This window comes from Nerophis ophidion, linkage group LG24 (genome assembly GCF_033978795.1).
Source record: "Nerophis ophidion isolate RoL-2023_Sa linkage group LG24, RoL_Noph_v1.0, whole genome shotgun sequence".
NCBI lineage: Eukaryota > Metazoa > Chordata > Actinopteri > Syngnathiformes > Syngnathidae > Nerophis > Nerophis ophidion.
This window is the reverse complement of record NC_084634.1, coordinates 14,829,479-14,848,016: the sequence shown is the minus strand read 5'-3', so window position 1 is coordinate 14,848,016 and position 18,538 is coordinate 14,829,479. Positions and strand designations below refer to the sequence as shown.

Here is an 18,538-nt window from a genome sequence, read left to right as displayed (position 1 = left end):
ACACAGTCAAAATCATGAAGGGACTTGTGCAAGATGTTCTAGAGTCTGGGAGCTATAGCTTGGTTGCCAGGTCTCCACGGGTTTTACAACAAGTTTTTGGGATCTTTAAAAGACCCTGGCCTAAAGACCGGAGGCTGCGCCCTGAAGAGTTGGGGCATAGCAAGCCAATGATGTATTGAGGAGCCCCACCATGCAAAACACGGAATGTCAGGACTACAGTTTTAAACTCAATGCGGAATTTGACTGGAAGCCAATGAAGACTGGATAAAACAAGGGTGATATGGGCTGTTCCGGTCAAAAGTCCTGCAGCCGCATTTTGAAGTCTCTTTAGCATTGACTTGTTGAAAAGGATGACGGGAGAATTGCAATAGTCAATGCGAGACGAAGGGCCAAAAGCCGACTGCATGTAAAGTAACTATATCAAACGAGTATTGATCGTTACTCAGCCACAAAACAACACGACCACGAATACAAAAGACATCGCAAAGTCAGCAGTTCCAATACATTCATACTTTGTTGTCCAGTCACTGTTAAAAGTCTGATTTATTTAGACTGTTTTAGGGTCGATGCTGCCATCTTCTTCTAATCGCCCACTGCTGTTTGATTGTGATACATATACCTCGCTGTTGCCCTCTTCAGGGTTGGCGGGAGTACTGACTACATGTGCAACCTTAGTTAGTCATCAAGCCAATTTTGGTGACGTTCGGCAGGCCAAATTAAAAGCTTTGGCAGGCCAGTTGAGTTGGCCTGGTCTATGGTGCCGAGCTCCCTTTCACTGAGAACTATCACTGTCATTTAGCTACACAGTTTCGTATCAGAAGTGGGCCGACTCAACACTGTTAGAACCCGGGGGCTAAAGAGTACCATTATTTTTCAAAACCATCTTTATCGCTTGGCCAGGCTGTTTTTCCACTGCAGCACTATATCCTTGGTTTTACTCCAGTTTTCCAGGAGACATAATAAACTGGACGTTTTCCAGTCTTCATGTTAACCTCTGTAACTTTTTGTTTACCGCCTGCTTCGCTCATTCCACAGTAACAAGAAAGAAGTCATAAAATGTCAAGTCTCTTCAGAACGTTGTAGCAAAACTTGCAAAATTTGAGGCTTCCGAGCAATCACAAGACATTAAATCAACATTGAGAACTTGTTGAATTAGGTCCTGACGTTAAGGAACTAGAAACTAATGTTGAAACAACATGCTTTTTGACAATGTTCAAACAATGTTGGGTTCTGACGTTGATTTGGCCATTGAATTTTGATCATTTCCCAACCAATATTCTACAACACAAATACAACCTTTTTGATTAAATGTATTCAATGCCAGGTTGTGACGTTGATTTCACCACTGAAATTTTGTCATTTCCCAACCAACAATGTGGATCCAATGTTAGACATCAACATTGTCTCAATTTACAATTACAACTATTTTGCAACGTTGATTTAAAACAGTTTTAAAGGACATGTACGTATAATCAACGTTGTATCAATGTCCTGTGCCTGCTGGGTTATAACATTGAATCAACTTCTGAATTTATGGATATTCATTTTATCAGTGTTTTTCAAAAGGCGCAGGATTTCAACAATATTTGAAACATAAATACACTGTACTGTATGGATGTTTTACTTATTTTATACCAGATACTTAAAAGTAGACAGTATATGTCAGTAAAAGCACATACTCAGCGCTCAGTGTGAAATTACTGCACTGTTGTAGTCAATTATAACAATTAAAAATAGGATAGACTTTCTAGACTTCCCACAATGGGGAAATGATGTGGTTGCACTGCACAAAAATAAGATACAAAACGCATGAAAACAATAGGGAAAAACTGATTGAACCACAATGTATACATACAGCTACCAAAAACCAAACAAACCACAATTTTAACACCTACGTATACCGTGGTGGCCTCTACAGTGCTCTACGCCATTGTCTGCTGGGGGCTGAGACAGGAACAGACACAACAAAGCAACAAAGAGGGCTGACCCCGTCCTAAGCTAACCACCACCAGCGATTGGCCAATGTCGAGCCCTCACAGATGAGCTGGATTTTGAATTATAATTGAAGAAAAAACATCACCAAAAGCTTCCTTATTGTTCACAACTTGCCGAAATACATTCTCTTTGTATGGTTTACGCTTAAAAAGTGTTTGTCCATCTTAAACCTTCATTTGTGGTCCAACATTTTTACCCCCGCAAAGTTAAGCACAGTTGCTGATACGCTACCCAACGATCTCGACCAGATGAAGCCAACAGACCCGCATTATCTGCAAAAAAGCAGACACCTGGTCCTGCAGCTACCAAACCAGATCCCCTCAACACCCTGACTTGAAGTTATTTCCATAAAAGTTATGAACAGAATCGGTGACAAAGGGCAGTCAGTCCAACCCTCACTGAAAACGGGTCCGGCAATGTGAACAAAGCTCTAACACCGACCATACAGAGAGCTGACCGCCACAACCCGGCGGTCCGATACCCTATGACCTGAGAGCACTCTGCACAGGACTTCGTAAAGGACACGGTCAAAGGCATTCTCCAAATCCACAAAGCACATGTAGACTGGTTGGGCAAACTCTCATGCACCCTCAAGGACCCTGCCCAGTGAATAGAGCTGGTCTACCGTTCCAAGACCAGGAGGAAGGCCGCACTGCTCCTCCTGGATTCGAGGTTAGATTATCCGGTAGAGCCTCTTCTCCAGTCCACTCGAATAGACCTTACCAGGAAAGCTGAGGATTGTGATCCCAAGAAAGTCGAAACACATTCTCTGGTTCCTCTTGCTGATACGCTACCCAACGATCTCGACCAGATGAAGCCAGCAAACCCGCATCATCTGCAAAAAAGCAGACACCTGATCCTGCAGCTACCAAACCAGATCCCCTCAACACCCTGACTGTGTCTTGAAGCCATGTCCATAAAAGTTATGAAGAGAATCGGTGACAAAGGGCAGTCAGTCCAACCCTCACTGGAAACGGGTCCGGCAATGTGAACCAAGCTCTGACACCGACTATACAGAGAGCTGACCGCCACAACCCGGCGGTCCGATACCCTATGACCTGAGAGCACTCTGCACAGGACTTCGTAAAGGACACGGTCAAAGGCATTCTCCAAATCCACAAAGCACATGTAGACTGGTTGGGCAAACTCTCATGCACCCTCAAGGACCCTGCCCACTGAATAGAGCTGGTCTACCGTTCCAAGACCAGGAGGAAGGCCGCACTGCTCCTCCTGGATTCGAGGTTAGATTATCCGGTATAGCCTCTTCTCCAGTCCACTCTAATAGACCTTACCAGGAAAACTGAGGACTGTGATCCCACGACAGTCGAAACACATTCTCTGGTTCCTCTTGCTGATACGCTACCCAACGATCTCGACCAGATGAAGCCAGCAGACCCGCATCATCTGCAAAAAAGCAGACACCTGATCTTGCAGCTACCAAACCAGATCACCTCAACACCCTGACTGTGTCTTGAAGTCATGTCCATAAAAGTTATGAACAGAATCGGTGACAAAGGGCAGTCAGTCCAACCCTCACTGGAAACGGGTCCGGCAATGTGAACCAAGATCTGACACCGACTATACAGAGAGCTGACCGCCACAACCCGGCGGTCCGATACCCTATGACCTGAGAGCACTCTGCACAGGACTTCGTAAAGGACACGGTCAAAGGCATTCTCCAAATCCACAAAGCACATGTAGACTGGTTGGGCAAACTCCCATGCACCCTCAAGGACCCTGCCCAGTGAATAGAGCTGGTCTACCGTTTAAAGACCAGGGCGAAGGCCGCACTGCTCCGCCTGGATCCGAGGTTAGATTATCCGGTATAGGCTCCTCGCCAGTCCACCGGAATAGACCTTACCAGGAAAGCTGAGGACTGTGATCCCACTACAGTCGGAACACATCCTCTGGTTCCTCTTCTTAAAGAGAGGAACCACCCTGGCCTGCTTATCCAGAGGCACCGAACCCAACGTCCATGTAGTGCAGAATAGTTTTTTCAACCAAGACAGCCCCACAACATCCAGAGCCTTAAGAAACTCCGGGCAGATCTCATTCAGCCCCCGGCAACCTGCCACTGAGGAGCTTTTCAACTACCCCGACCACCCAGAAATAGGGGACGCACCACAGAGAACCTGAACCTATTCACCACATTCCAAAGTCGAGATAAGCAGCACATCGTCCGTCGCGAAAATTTCTGCTGGTGAATTATATTATCATCACACTTCAAAATCTCTAAATGCTGCCTCTTTGCTGGTCAGCATTGCAAATGGAAATCTGACATCTTAATTGTTTTACCCTGAATAAATAAATATATAAATACATGTAAACTACAATTTAAATATGTATGTATTCCTTTACTCACAAGTTTTAGTGCCGAAGACAGAAAAGGGAAGTAGATTTGCCGTTTACAGCATGAGCATGAAAAAAGGAGCGCTTATTTGCTCATCCTAACCCTCCTACAGGAAAATACCTGTAATCTCACCTCAGTGAAGTTAAATTTTTTAGGGGGGGTTATTCAAGCTATTTTATTTTTTTTATGTAAAGGGATTTATCGGTATGGCGTCCTGATAAACTGTAACAAAAAAAGTAAACAGATTTTAAAGTAATAAGTCGCCAGAATTTTAGCAAAAAAATAACACTGTTAAAAAAATAAACAAAATAAAAATAAAAAAACGCTGTAAAACAACTAACTGATTTTATGGTAAAAAATTAAATATTTGGTATTTATTTTGATAATGATTTTATTTATTTTTTTTATGGTAATTTTTTCCGGTAATTTTATGGTTAAAAAAAAACATGAGTTTGGTTATCGGAATTTAACCATAAAATACCGATTTCACCGCTTTTAAATATTCAGTAATTCTGTGTTAAAAAACATTTTAAATTTTACATTATATTGAATTAAACTTTTTTTTTTTTTTTTTTTACCGTAAATTCTACAAATTTTTTTTCCGTCCATTATTCATAGTGTGCCTCTAATTGGAATACTACTGCATAATACGGAAGGGGCCTGGGAACACCTCTGGATCCCCCGGGAGGAGCTGGACGAAGTGGCTGGGGAGCGGGAAATCTGGGATTCCCTGCTTAGGCTGCTGCCCCCAAGACCCGACCGCAAATGAGCTGAAGAAAATAGAAGAATGGATGGATGGAGTATGGTAGTGTATAGAACAATAATCAATGCATGATACCAGACTAAAAATGGCACTGGTGTCTAGTTGACAATGAAGATCAAATTACAGAAGACCACAGAACAGAGAAAAAAAGAGTGGAAAACCTTTAAGTTGGAAAAACAATAGTACTTTCTAACAACGTTGCCACAGACAATGGTGCAGCTTTGCTCGTCGTGTGACCCCGAGCTCTGCTAGAGGTGATTCGAAACTCTACTCTCACTCTCACTCTTTCCAGTCCGCAACGCGGCTCCAAGCGTTAAAAGCAGCGGTTCATTGTCCTCTAGGGTTGCTGTGTAGGAACTAATAGAGTTAAGCTGGTCCACTCCAGTGTCAGTTGTCATGGCGACCAAGGTCATTGCATCCACGCTCGGATTTACACTTGTAAAAGATATGATGAGCACAACCGCTGGTGAAGAGGATGAGGGTCCTTTCTGCGGGAGTGCCTCCGGTACTGCGTAAAATATAGAACGCGAAAGGAAAAGTATGACGTCTTAGGACTCTCGGGTGTCTGACAGAGAATATTTTTGTTTGCACCGGCAGTAAATAGGATGTGAGGTATCTCTATCGATTTAAATGTGCTCTTCTCTGTTCTCTTCAGAAGACTGAGCCTCAATAATTGCCTGTGCTGATGACATCTGGGACTCCTGAAAATTATTCCATCAAGAGTTACGCAACTCACGAGATTTCCTCCGCAACTGATTTGTTTTGGGGTTTTTTTTTCCGATGGGTGCGAACAATGCCTTTAATTGGTTTCACTATATTTGGTGTTTTTGGATCCGTAGGGAATCAAGCCCGTGTGTTCTTCACTTTTGCTGCGGAAAAACTGGAACATCTGCCGGCACAGCAAATGCACTTTCAGCCTGACTTGTGCTTGCCTCACATGAGGATTTTCAAATTAAATATAAAAAAAAAAAACGTAGGAAACCGCAGACAAAACACCCGAATGTCATTTTTTAAGCCGTGAGATCACACGCCTTAAAGCGCACAACCAGGCGGTTGGGGCCTGATCTACTAGAGCAGGGGTGTCAAACTCAAATACAGAGTGGGCCAAAATGTAAAACTGAACAAAGCCCCGGGCCAAGGTTGAACAAATGAACCTTTTAATAGGGACCCAAACAAGTTTTGCATTGAATATTAAACAACCAATGCTTATGTAGCTTTATAGTCGCATACAAAACCGAGTTTCAAATTATAATAATGAGTAAAAAATATCAATGGCATATCAAATAAAATGTAAATAAAAATTGAGGGAGCGGGGTTTGGTGGGAGCGGGGGTGTATATTGTAGCGTCCCGGAAGAGTTAGTGCTGCAAGGGGTTCTGGGTATTTCTTCTGTTGAGTTTATGTTGTGCTACGGTGTGGATGTTCTCCCAAAATGTGTTTGTCATTCTTGTTTGGTGTGACTTCACAGTGTGGCGCATATTTGTAAAAATGTAAAAGTTGTTTATACGGCCACCCTCAGTGTGACCCTTATGGCTGTCGATCAAGTATGCCTTGCATTCACGTGTGTGTTAAAGCAGCATATATTATGTGACTGGACCGGCACGTTGTTTGTATGGCGGAAAAGCAGACGTGACGACAGGCTGTAGAGGACGCTAAAGGCAGTGCCTTCAAGGCACGCCCCCGACATTGTTGTCCAGGTGGAAATCAGGAGAAATGCGTAAGAATGGTTGCCCCGGGAGATTTTCGGGAGGGGCACTGAACTTTGGGAGTCTCCCGGGAAAATCGTGAGGGTTGGCAAGTACGAGTATCAGCGGTGAATGCAGTGTTACAGAGGCATCGCCGCTGTATAATACCGGCAGGCCAGCTCTAATCTTCATTTGATATTACCTCAAGGGCCAAATGAAATTACACGGCGGGCCAAATTTGGCCCGCGGGCCAGAGTTTGACACCCATGTACTAGAGGTTTGGCTGTGCTAAAAGACGTGCAAACTACACAGCGCACGTAAATAACTTGTCTGTCTTTATGCGGAACACGTGCTGATCATCGGAATAGTAGGAGGAGGAGATGCAAATGTAATCAATGAGCGCTCGCAATGGGATTTATCAAGGCTGAAACTGTTTTGCGTCCATATTTAGCACATTTAGAGATCTTCCCCCATGTGGAAGAGATCAAGTACCGCAAAGTCTTGTTCACGAGTGAGGGGAAGAGTGGATCGTGAGATTGACAGGCGGATCGGTGCGGCGTATTCAGTACTGCGGACGCTGTATCGATCCGTTGTGGTGAAGAAGGAGCTGAGCCGGAAGGCAAAGCTCTCAATTTACCGGTCCTCACCTATAGTCATGAGCTTTGGGTTATGACCCAAAAGGACACGGGTACAAACGGCCGAAATTAGTTTCTTCCGCTCGGTGGCGGGACTTAGAGATAGGGTGAGAAGCTCTGCCGTTCGAGAGGAGCTCAAAGTGAAGTGAATTATATTTATACAGCTCTTTTCTCTAGTGACTCAAAGCGCTTTTATGTAGTGAAACCCAATATCTAAGTTACATTTAAACCAGTGGGGGTGGCACTGGGAGCAGGTGGGTAAAGTGTCTTGCTCAAGGACACAACGGCAGTGAGTCGGGTGGCAGAAACGGGGATCGAACCTGGAACCCTTAAGTTGCTGGCACGGCCGCTCTCCCAACCGAGCTGTAGCCGGTGCTCCTCCACATCGAGAAGAGCCAGATGAGGGGGACCATCTGGTCAGGATGCCACCTGAACGTCTCCCTAGGAAGGTGTTTAAGGCACGTCCGACCGGTAGGAGGCCACAAGGAAGACCCAGGACACGTTGGGAAGACTATGTCTCCCAGGTGGCCTGGGAACGCCTCAGGATCCCCCGGGAGGAACTGGACTAATTGGCTGGGAAGAGGGAAGTCTGGGCTTCTCGGCTTAGGCTGCTGCCCCCGCGACCAGACCTCGAATAAGCGAAAGAAAATGGATGGATGGATAGATGGAATGTATGTGCAAACTGACACAGTTAGGAACAACCGGTCTGAAGGAAGCGATCACTGCAATATGACAATATGACGATGGGGAGAGAGAATCATCTCATCATCAGATAAAAAATATTACAATTCATTAAAAAAATTGTAAGAATCACAAAAAAAACTTCTTGCAACAAGCCTTTTTTGATATCTGAATCATTCTAGCGCACCGTGGCAGAAGGGCTGGACGATCATGGCAAAAATATTATCAAAGGTCCTGTGTAGTCCTGAGTTCAATCCTGGGCTTGGGACCCTTCTGTGTGGAGTTTGCATGTTCTCCCCGTGACTGTGTGGGTTCCCTCCGGGAGCTCCGGCTTCCTCCCACAGTTAAAAAACACACAGCTGGGGATAGGTTGATTGGCAACACTAAATTGGTCCTAGTGTGTGAATGTGAGTGTGAATGTTGTCTGTCTATCTGTGTTGGTCTTGTGATGAGGTGGCGACTTGTCCAGGGTGTACCCCTCCTTTCGCCCGAATGCAGCTGAGATAGACTCCAGCCCCCACCCCGCGATCCCAAAAAGGGATAAGCAGTAGAAAATGGATTGATGGATTATTTTTATTGTCTTGATTAATTACGGATAATACCGTGAGGATTCCATTATCTAAAGCAGTGGTTCTCAACCTTTTTTCAGTGATGTACCCCCTGTGAACATTTCTTAATCAGAGCAAAGCATTTTTGGTTGAAAAAAAGAGAAAAATAAGTAAAATACAGCCCTATGTCATCAGTTTCTGATTTATTAAATTTCATAACAGTGCAAAATATTGCTCATTCGTAGTAGTCTTTCTTGAACTATTTGGAAAAAAGATACAAAAATAGCGAAAAACTTGTTGAAAAATAAACAAGTGATTCAATTATAAATAAATATTTCTACACGTACCGTATTCCCTTGAATTGCCACCGGGACGCTAATTCATTTAAAACCTCTTCTCACTCCTGCGCTTACCAAAGGCATGCGGTAAAAGTAAGCATGCGCTAATTATTTCAAAACCTCTTCTCACTCCGGCACTTACCAATGGTATGCAGTAAAAATTAGAGTGTGATGTAAGCTTGGACCTACTGAATAACTCTTAATCTTCTTCCCTTTATGCGATTTCAACTTACCGGTATAGAAATCAGCCTCCTCCATTTTGAAAATGATGACAGAGGAAGTGTCACAAGTTTGACCAGGCGGTAAAACTAAGCATGCGCTAATTATTTTGGGAAGCGAGTTTGACCCGGCTGTAATTCAAGGCAGGCGCATACTATATGCCCTGCGGCAATTCAAGGAAATACGGTAGAAGTAGTCATCAAGTGCCCTCTTTGGGGATTTTAATAGTGATCCATCTGGATTCATGAACTTAGTTATGAACATTTCAAAATAAATCTTTAACATCAATATTTATGGAACATGTCCACAAAAAAATCTAGCTGTCAACACTGAATATTGCATTGTTGCATTTCTTTTCACAGTTTATGAACTTACATTCATATTTTGTTGAAGTATTATTCAATAAATATATTTATAAAGGATTTTTGAATTGTTGCTATTTTTAGAACATTTTCAAAAAATCTCACGTACCCCTTGGCATGCCTTCAAGTACCCCCAGGGGTACGCGTACCTCCATTTGAGAACCACTGATCTAAAGCAACTAGCGCCAAAACTCACAAATTTTACTATGTCGATTTCCATCATATTCTGCGTTTAACACGGGATTCCGTTTGATTGGCCAATTCTGTGACTTTGTCCACGGTTACGTGAACACGGAAATCATGTGCCTTACTTTTTTGTTAAGTTTACTGGTCATTGATTAGGCATACTGGCACTGTGTCAAATTGAAAGTAGCCACCATGGTCAGATCCTAAACTTCTGGTAGACGTGTTTTTTTTCACTCATCCGTTTCAGCGTCTAAGAGTCTTTGAGAAGCCGTAATCGAAATCGAAATCGAAATCATAATTTGATTAATTGCACGGTCCCCCACACGGCAGCGAGTGCCAGCGTCTCCAAGAGGTTAGGTTCCGTTGTCGGTCACACCGCAAGGGCGCTCTAAATTCCCCAGAAACGGTGGTAGACATTGTAGTTGTGTGCCGCATGTTCCAACACATTGCAAAACACCACGGGTTGGCACAATGATGTAGAGGAGAAGCCAGTAGTACACACACTCCTATCCTACCTGGAGAGGATAACAGGTGGCCATGGTTTATTTCTGGAGAAGATACCAGTCTGGGTGAGGTGCTAGCTGAACGGACATGAGACCCGAGATGGACCACTCTTCTATGCAAAGCTGTAAACATACCTGAGCCTGGTCGAATATACACTCTCCCCATGACTGTGTGTTTCCCAATGGACTAGACAACCACTTCATCCATGAATTTAACAATTAACTAATTGAACGATATTAATCTTAATTCAATAAGTGTACTCACTCGACATCCATTGCAGACGGTCACCTTGTTAGGGCGGTCCCTACAATTGAGATCGCTTTTCAAAGGTTTCTTCTTTTTCCCCAACTAGGGTTTTTTTTAGTTTTTTCTTGCCAGGATGTGGGTTTGGATCAAGGAATGTTGTGAGTTTGTGAAGACATTTGAGGGCCATATGGATAAAATTTCATTGATTGATTCCAATAGGGCATTATACAACACTTCTGCAATCGTTAAAAATAGCCCTAGGAGATCAGCCGCATCACGTCTCTATTTTATAGTTTGCACTAGAGATGCGCGGTTTGCGGTCTCATCCGCGGATAAACCGCGCGTCGGGCGGGTGACATGACGAAAAAATAGATTTTAATTAGATACGGGCGGGTGGCGGTTGAATCATCCGGAAATATTTGATATACATGGTTCTGGGATCGGTATCCTTTGCCATTCAAAGAGCCATTTAAAACCTGTGTCACAAAGCGAAGAAGACGCTAATATTCTCTAGAATGACTGCCGGCAGTCACCCAGACAATAAGTATTAGGGGGTGCTATGAAGCCATTGACTTTGTCGCCTTGTACAGCATGTATGATCTGCTTGTCAGTCCAGCATCATGTTGTGTGTGGCTTCCGCAGCAACACGCACATGACTGCAAGGCATACTGGGTGACACAGAGTACACTAATGGTTGTGATATAAACAATTTTAACACTCTTAGAAATATGCGCCACGTTGTGAAGCCACACCAAACAATATTGACAAACACATTTCGGGAGAACATCCTCCCAGTAACACAACATAAACGCAACACAACAAATACCCAGAATCCTTTGTATCCATGACAATTCCTGACTATTTTATACACCCCGCTAGCAGCAATGATTGTCACACACACACTAGGAGTGGCAAAATTATTCTCTGCATTCAACCCATCACCCTTGATCACCCCCTGGGAGGTGAGGGGAGCAGTGGAAAGGAGCGGTGCCACACCCGGGAATCATTTTTGGTGATTTAACCCCCAATTCCCACCCTTAATGCTGAGTGCCAAGCAGGGAGGTAATGGGTCCCATTTATATAGTCTTTGGTATGACTCAGCCGGGATTTTAACTCACGACCTACCGATCTCAGGGCGGACACTCTGCCCACTAACACTTGTCCGGGATCTAAGTGGATCAGCCCCTTGGTGCTTTGCTGAACAATATCAGAGCGGTGACTGCAGGGCAATGGAAGTTGAGGAAAACTCATGTGATCAAATGGGACTCTCAAAAAAAACAACTCAGAGGCGGACGGTCTGTACCATCTGTTCGGAGCACTTGTCGGTGAGTAAAAGAGAGGTTGGAGGCAAAGTCTCAGTCAAAGGCATTCTGGATCTCGTTCTTACATATAAGCATGTCAACATGTAAAAGCGGTATCGGGATCGCCAAGCAGCTGGAATCACCCGCTTCAAAGGCGTTAAAGATGAAAGTATGGGATGTACTTTGGAATTCAGCCGCCTGTGCGGAATGGCACTCCGTTCGCCATGCTGTTAAGTAGGTGCGCTCCGCCACAATTTTATCAATTTCTACCCGAGTCTTGTTCTGCCAGGAAATAGTTAGCAAACTAGCCAGAATTGAATGCACCATCTGCTGGTTGCAGCCAAGTAGTGACTTATTACGTCCTAATTGCTGCAAAAGCGGAGCTCGGTTTCACACACTTCGGTCTACGGAACAATACGCCGCACTGATCGCATCACGACAACAAGGGCCTCCTGTCGTTACAACTCTGCATATGATTGTTGGCCATGGTGGAGAGACTAAGGGACTCGGGGCAGCAATGATACAGCTGCACAAAAGTGGAAACTCTACAACAGGGTTGTCCAATCGACAGCCCGCGAGATGTCATGAGTTTGACAAGGAATCTTACCCGCACGGAGTTTGCATTTTGCTATAATGTCGCCATCTAGTGGCCAACGTCAGTAATTTAGGTCAATGACCTTCATTTATTGTCTGTCGAGCATTCACCAATATGAACCAATGCAAACAACCTTCCCTAGTCATAGTGCAAAAAAAAAAAAAAAAAAAACACAAAATGTCAACAGACATGGTCATGCTAACACAACATGCTCATTGAACATTGTGGACATTATAAAAAACGTCCATGCATCATAAAAAAATCTAAATAACACCTATTTAAATCCATTAAAGAGCATGTTGGGTAAAAATACAAAACATGTTTGGCATATTTTAGCTGCTTGATATTTCTGATTGACTCCAAAACTTTAAGGTGGTTGTCACATAAGTTAACAAGGTAGAAGTCAAACTTTCACATACTCTTAATATCAACTAATTTTTATTGTTAATTATACATCTATTATGTTAATTTAATATGTACACATATACACTATATTGCCAAAAGTATTTGGCCACCTGCCTTGACTCACATTTAAACTTGAAATGTCATCCCATTCCTAACCCAAAGGGTTCAATATTATGTCAGTCCACCTTTTGAAGCTATTACAGCTTCAACTCTTCTGGGAAGGCTGTCCACAAGGTTGGGGAGTGTGTTTAAAGAAATAATCGACCATTCTTCTAAAAGCGCATTTGTGAGGCTCTCAGTCTCGGGTGTAGTTCATGCCAAATGTGTTCTATCGGGTTCAGGTCAGGACTCTGTGCAGGCCAGTCAAGTTCATCCACACCAGACTCTGTCATCTATGTCTTTATGGACCTTGCTTTGTGCACTGGTGCGCAGTCATATTGGAAACTGCTCCCACAAGGTTGGGAGCATGTCATGAAAGGCGAGGGTTCTGACTACTGAGCTAAAAGCCCGAGCTATCAACTTGATAACCAGCATTGCTCTTGAAGTGGGGTTTACTAAGCCACACTGGCCGGCCTGCCTTGCATTCACCACACTAATCCTTGTTGTCTTCCGGGTCACGGCACCAACAATAATAATGTATACATCATGTTATATTTTATGGCAAGAGGCTCCAATATAAATCGCGACGTTCACTAGCATTTACATTCTTCTTATAAAACAGAGAGTCACATTTATGGAATTTTCTTCACTGACGGCCACAATGCAAAGTTTTCCGGAAAAAGTGTGTTATTGTTTGAGCCATGGCTCCTCCATCTTTTGGACGTGTTTGCTCACTGCAGTTGCTGCAGCGCCATTCCATTTAGTGCTGTCAACCGGAAGTACAAGTGCCGCTTCATATTTTAGCTGTCTGTAGCGTTTCTACTCGTATGGATTCGTCATTCATCACTCCAAGCAACGTTTGTGAGATTTACAATAAAACTAAAACATTGCTTACTTACTACCCAGCAGGCAAAAGACATTGAAACAACATTGAGAACTTTTTGACTTAGGTACTGACATTGAGCGACTCAAATTTAACGTTAGAACAACATGCTTTTAAACATTTCATTAATGTCGGTTTGACCATTGAATGTTGGTCATTCCTTACAAATATTCCCCAACACAAATATAACGTTGAAACAACATGCTTTTTGACGGCGTTTGTTCAATGTCAGGTTGTGGCGTTGAATTGACCATTGAAATTTGGTATTTTCCCAAACAACAACGTGGATCCAACATTACAGAACAACATTTTCTCACTTTACGAATACAACTCTTCTGCAACATTGTTCAGAAGTCAGTTTTATAGTACACGTATGTGTAATCAACATTGTATCAATGTTTGGCGCCGGCTGGGTGAACCGTCCCATGCGTGATGTCTGTAGAAATGTTTTCATGCATGTTTGTACGTGCTATCATGATGTAATGAAGCTAGCGTCGTTAGCATAGCTATCCTGCTAACATATTTTACAACTTTTTGTATTGTTTCCGTCTTGCAAATTCCTAAGTAAAGTAACCAAAATGTCACAGTGGAGTTATTGAGTCTGTTTGGCTGATTGGAGAGCTCGCTGTCTTCTGTTTTGTTTGATCAGCCATTTTACTGCCTTGGCACGGACACCGTTCGGAAACAATTAAGGTACGTAAATAAATATTTACAAATTAATACATGCAAAATGAGTTTGGTTTTTTTCCAAAATGTTGTGGGTAGTCCGGGAAATACGCTGATCAGAAGTATCACAAGAGACATTTTTGGAGAACTTATGTTGAATAAACCATGCCCTGGCCTCCCTAGAAACACCATCTGATGCTTTTATCCAAACACAGACTATTCAATTCTTAACAATTCCTTGTCGGACTTTCCTCGCCTCCTTGCGTCCTTTTTCTGTTTAGCTGATTGGAGAGCTCACTTCTGCAGGCGGCGGGTCCATGACGACGACTTCTGTTTTGTTTGATCAGCCATTTTACTGTCTTGTCACAGACACCGTTTGGAAACAATTAAGGTACGTAAATAAATATTTACAAAATAATACATGCAAAATGTGGTTGTTTTTTTTCCAAAATGTTGTGGGTAGTCTGAGAAATACACTGATCAGAAGCATCACAACAGACATTTTCGGAGTACTTATGTTGAATAAACCACGCCCTAGCATCCGAGAAACGCCGTCTGATGCTTTTATCCAAACACAGACTATTACAATTCTTAACAATTCCTTGTCGGACTTTCCTCGCCTCCTTGTGTCCTCCGTCTGTTTAGCTGATTAGAGAGCTCGCTTCCGCAGCTGGCGGGTCCATGACGATGACTTCTGTTTTGTTTGATCAGCCGTTTTACTGCCTTGTCACAGACACCGTTTGGAAACAAATAAGTTACGTAAATAAATATTTACAAAATAATACATGCAAGATGTGTTTGTTTTTTTTCCAAAATGTTGTGGGTTGTCTGGGAAATACGCTGATCAGAAGCATCACACAAGAGACATTTTTGGAGAACTTATGTTGAATAAACCATGCCCTGGCATCCGACAAACGCCGTCTGATGCTTTTATCCAAACACAGACTACTCAATTCTTAACAATTCCTTGTCAGACTTTCCTCGCCTCCTTGAGTCGTCCTCCTGTTTAGCTGATTGGAGAGCTCACTTCCGCAGCTGGCGGGTCCATGACGATGACTTCTGTTTTGTTTGATCAGCCGTTTGACTGCCTTGTCACAGACACCGTTTGGAAACAATTAAGGTACGTAAATAAATATTTACAAAATAATACATGCAAAATGTGTTTGGTTTTTTTTCAAAAATGTTGAGGCTAGTAGTCTGGGAAATACGCTGATCAGAAGCATCACAACAGACATTTTTTGAGTACTTATGTTGAATAAACCACGCCCTGGCATCCGACAAACGCCGTCTGATGCTTTTATCCAAACACAGACTACCCAATTCTTAACAATTCCTTGTCGGACTTTCCTCGCCTCCTTGAGTCCTCCTTCTGTTTAGCTGATTGGAGAGCTCAATTCCGCAGCTGGCGGGTCCATGACGATGACTTCTGTTTTGTTTATCCCCCGTTTTACTGCCTTGTCACAGACACCGTTAGGAAACAATTAAGTTACGTAAATAAATGGAAATTTTTTTTTTCCTTCCAAAATGTTGTGGGTGCTGCTTAGGTGCGCTCTATAGTCCGGGAAATACGCTGATCAGAAACATCACAACAGACATTTTTGGAGTACTTATGTTGAATAAACCATGCCCTGGCATCCGAGAAACGCCGTCTGATGCTTTTATCCAAACACAGACTATTCAATTCATTCGCACATGAATTATAGATCCATAATAGGCTGCTTTAGCGGCGTTGGGGGAATCCGACAAACAACACTTGTAGTGAGAGCACTAACCCGCCGAGCCATCCATACCAATTATCTGTGTCTGGGGTGGAGTCTGAATTCAATATTCAATTTACACAACCTAATCTCACATCAGAGATTCCGGCTAGAAGAAGAAGAAGAAAAAAGCGCTGCCGTGTGTGCAGAGAGTCATAAAAAAAATTTTTTTTTAAAAAGTGAAATGCCTCAAAGTCAGGAAAAGAGGCGGTTTATGGATAAGTGAACGCGGCGCCGCAGGGGGGGTCCATTGAGACACATTGAGGGGTGGAGGGGTTGAGGACTCCATTGAGCTCAGCCATGAGTGAGTGTGTGTGTGTGTGGTGGGGGGGCAAAGGGGGGGGTCAATATGTGAATGAACGCTTGCCATGGAGGTGAATTATGAATGAGCGGCACTCTGAGCGCCCCTGGAGACGGTCACGTCTCCTTCGCTCCTACAGTCACCGCTCCGGTCCTACAACCTCCATCCTGCCTTTCCCCTTCGGCATCTCATCTTTCTGGACCTGGTTTCTCGATGTCCCCCTTCCATCCAGACCAGAGACTGTTGGACGGCCGTGATGACGGTACACATGGTCTGACTCACTGCACACACACACACACACACACACTTGCACACAAAGGCAAACAATCCTGCACGTGCAAAGGCAGGCGCAGGCAGCCACTGTCACACACATTTTTTCCCCAGCTGTTCTGTTGGCCACAGTGTGTGTGTGTCTGTGTGTAGTGTGTGTCTGTGTGTAGTGTGTGTGTAATCCAATGTGCCATGCTCTCTCCTCTGTTGCTGTGCGTTTGATCAGATCTGCCTCCCCTCAACCTGTTTGCTGTCTGACAAACACACACATGTATGAACACACACTTATGAAGACACACTAACACAAAAGAGTGACACAACTTATGAAGCAGCGTTTACTGTCAATCAAGCTTCTGGGAGAGGTAAAAATGATTGCAAGGGCTTGCTTAGGTTGCTAAGGCAACGTCAAACTTACTCACACACATTACACACACGAGTGTGTGTAATGGGTGTGTGTTATTGGAAGTGTAGCATACCTCATGCACTACTTGAGAAGTGTGTGTTTGTTGCGTTCACTCCTTTGGTTCCCTTCACTCCAGTTTAGTGGACAGCTGCTTAACACACTTTTATGCACACACACACAGACACACACACTCGTCCACACAACACAACACAACACACAAAGCCACGAAGTCACCTTTAGAATCCCGCTGCGTTCTCCCTCCTCAAATCTCCTTGTCGGACTTTCCTCGCCTCCTTGCGTCCTTCCTCGCGTCCTTCCTTCGTCCCCTCGCGTATATCCGTGCGTCCTTGCCCTCTTCTCCGGTGCACACCCCCCCTCCTCCTTCTTCTTCGCCGCGGTGCTCGGTCACTTCCCGGTGCCTTTCCCGTGTCCCTCCATGTCCGCCCCGCTTAGTCGTTCGCGTGTGTCTACCGGAGCTAGCTACCTATCTAAACACACACACACACGCACACACACGCATTCACGCACACACACACGCACACACACAAACCACTGCGTTCCGATAGTCTCTCTCTCTCTCTCTCTCTCTCTCTCTCTCTCTCTCTCTCCTGTTTATCCCGCTCCGCGCTCTCCTCTGTGAGCTCAGTGCGCGTGTGTGCGCGCGCGTGCGCGTGGCTGTGTATTGCTTCCTCTGCCTTGCCCCGCCAACAGCAACGGACTTCCCACCGACGTCCTCCCCGGGTCCTAGTGCTAGTTATGTCAGTGAAAGAATGCCATTGTACACAGGAGCTTAGGTCCAAGATCGTCTATGTCAGTAGTCCCCAACCTTTTTGTTAGCTGCGCACCGGTCAACACTTGATTATTTGTACCGCGGAGGGGCGGGGTTTATTTTTAATTGTTTTTGTAATGAAAAAGGGAGTTTTTTTGCACTAATTGTAAGTGTAGCTTGTGTTTTTTATGTTGATTTAATAAAAAATAAAAATAAAAATTAATAAAAAATTCTACTGCGGCCCGGTACCAATCGGGTACATATACATATAATACACACATATATACATATGCATATAATACATATAAATATATATATATGAATACATACATATATATATATATATATATATATATATATATATATATAGTCATCATTGTCACCAACGTCCCACTGGGTGAGTTTTCCTTGCCCTTATGTGGCCCTACCGAGGATGTCGTAGTGGTTTGTGTTGTGGTTTGTGCAGCCCTTTGAGACACTAATGATTTAGGGCTTTATAAATAATCATTGATTGATTGATTAATTGATATATACATATATATACATATACACATATATATAATATATACATATATTTA

The 18,538-nt window shown here is 43.6% G+C and overlaps 1 protein-coding gene across 2 annotated transcripts in view; it reads right to left on the bottom strand.

The window, feature by feature from the left end:
- LOC133542358 (forkhead box protein N3-like) overlaps positions 1-17,894 on the bottom strand; it is a 232,241-nt gene extending 214,347 nt beyond the window's left edge. The window contains exon 1 of one of the 2 annotated variants that reach the window (XM_061886415.1): positions 17,426-17,894. The gene's annotated coding sequence lies outside the window, so the exon portion shown is untranslated. The other variant, XM_061886416.1, reaches the window with a different exon arrangement.
- Positions 17,895-18,538: the final 644 nt, after the last annotated feature.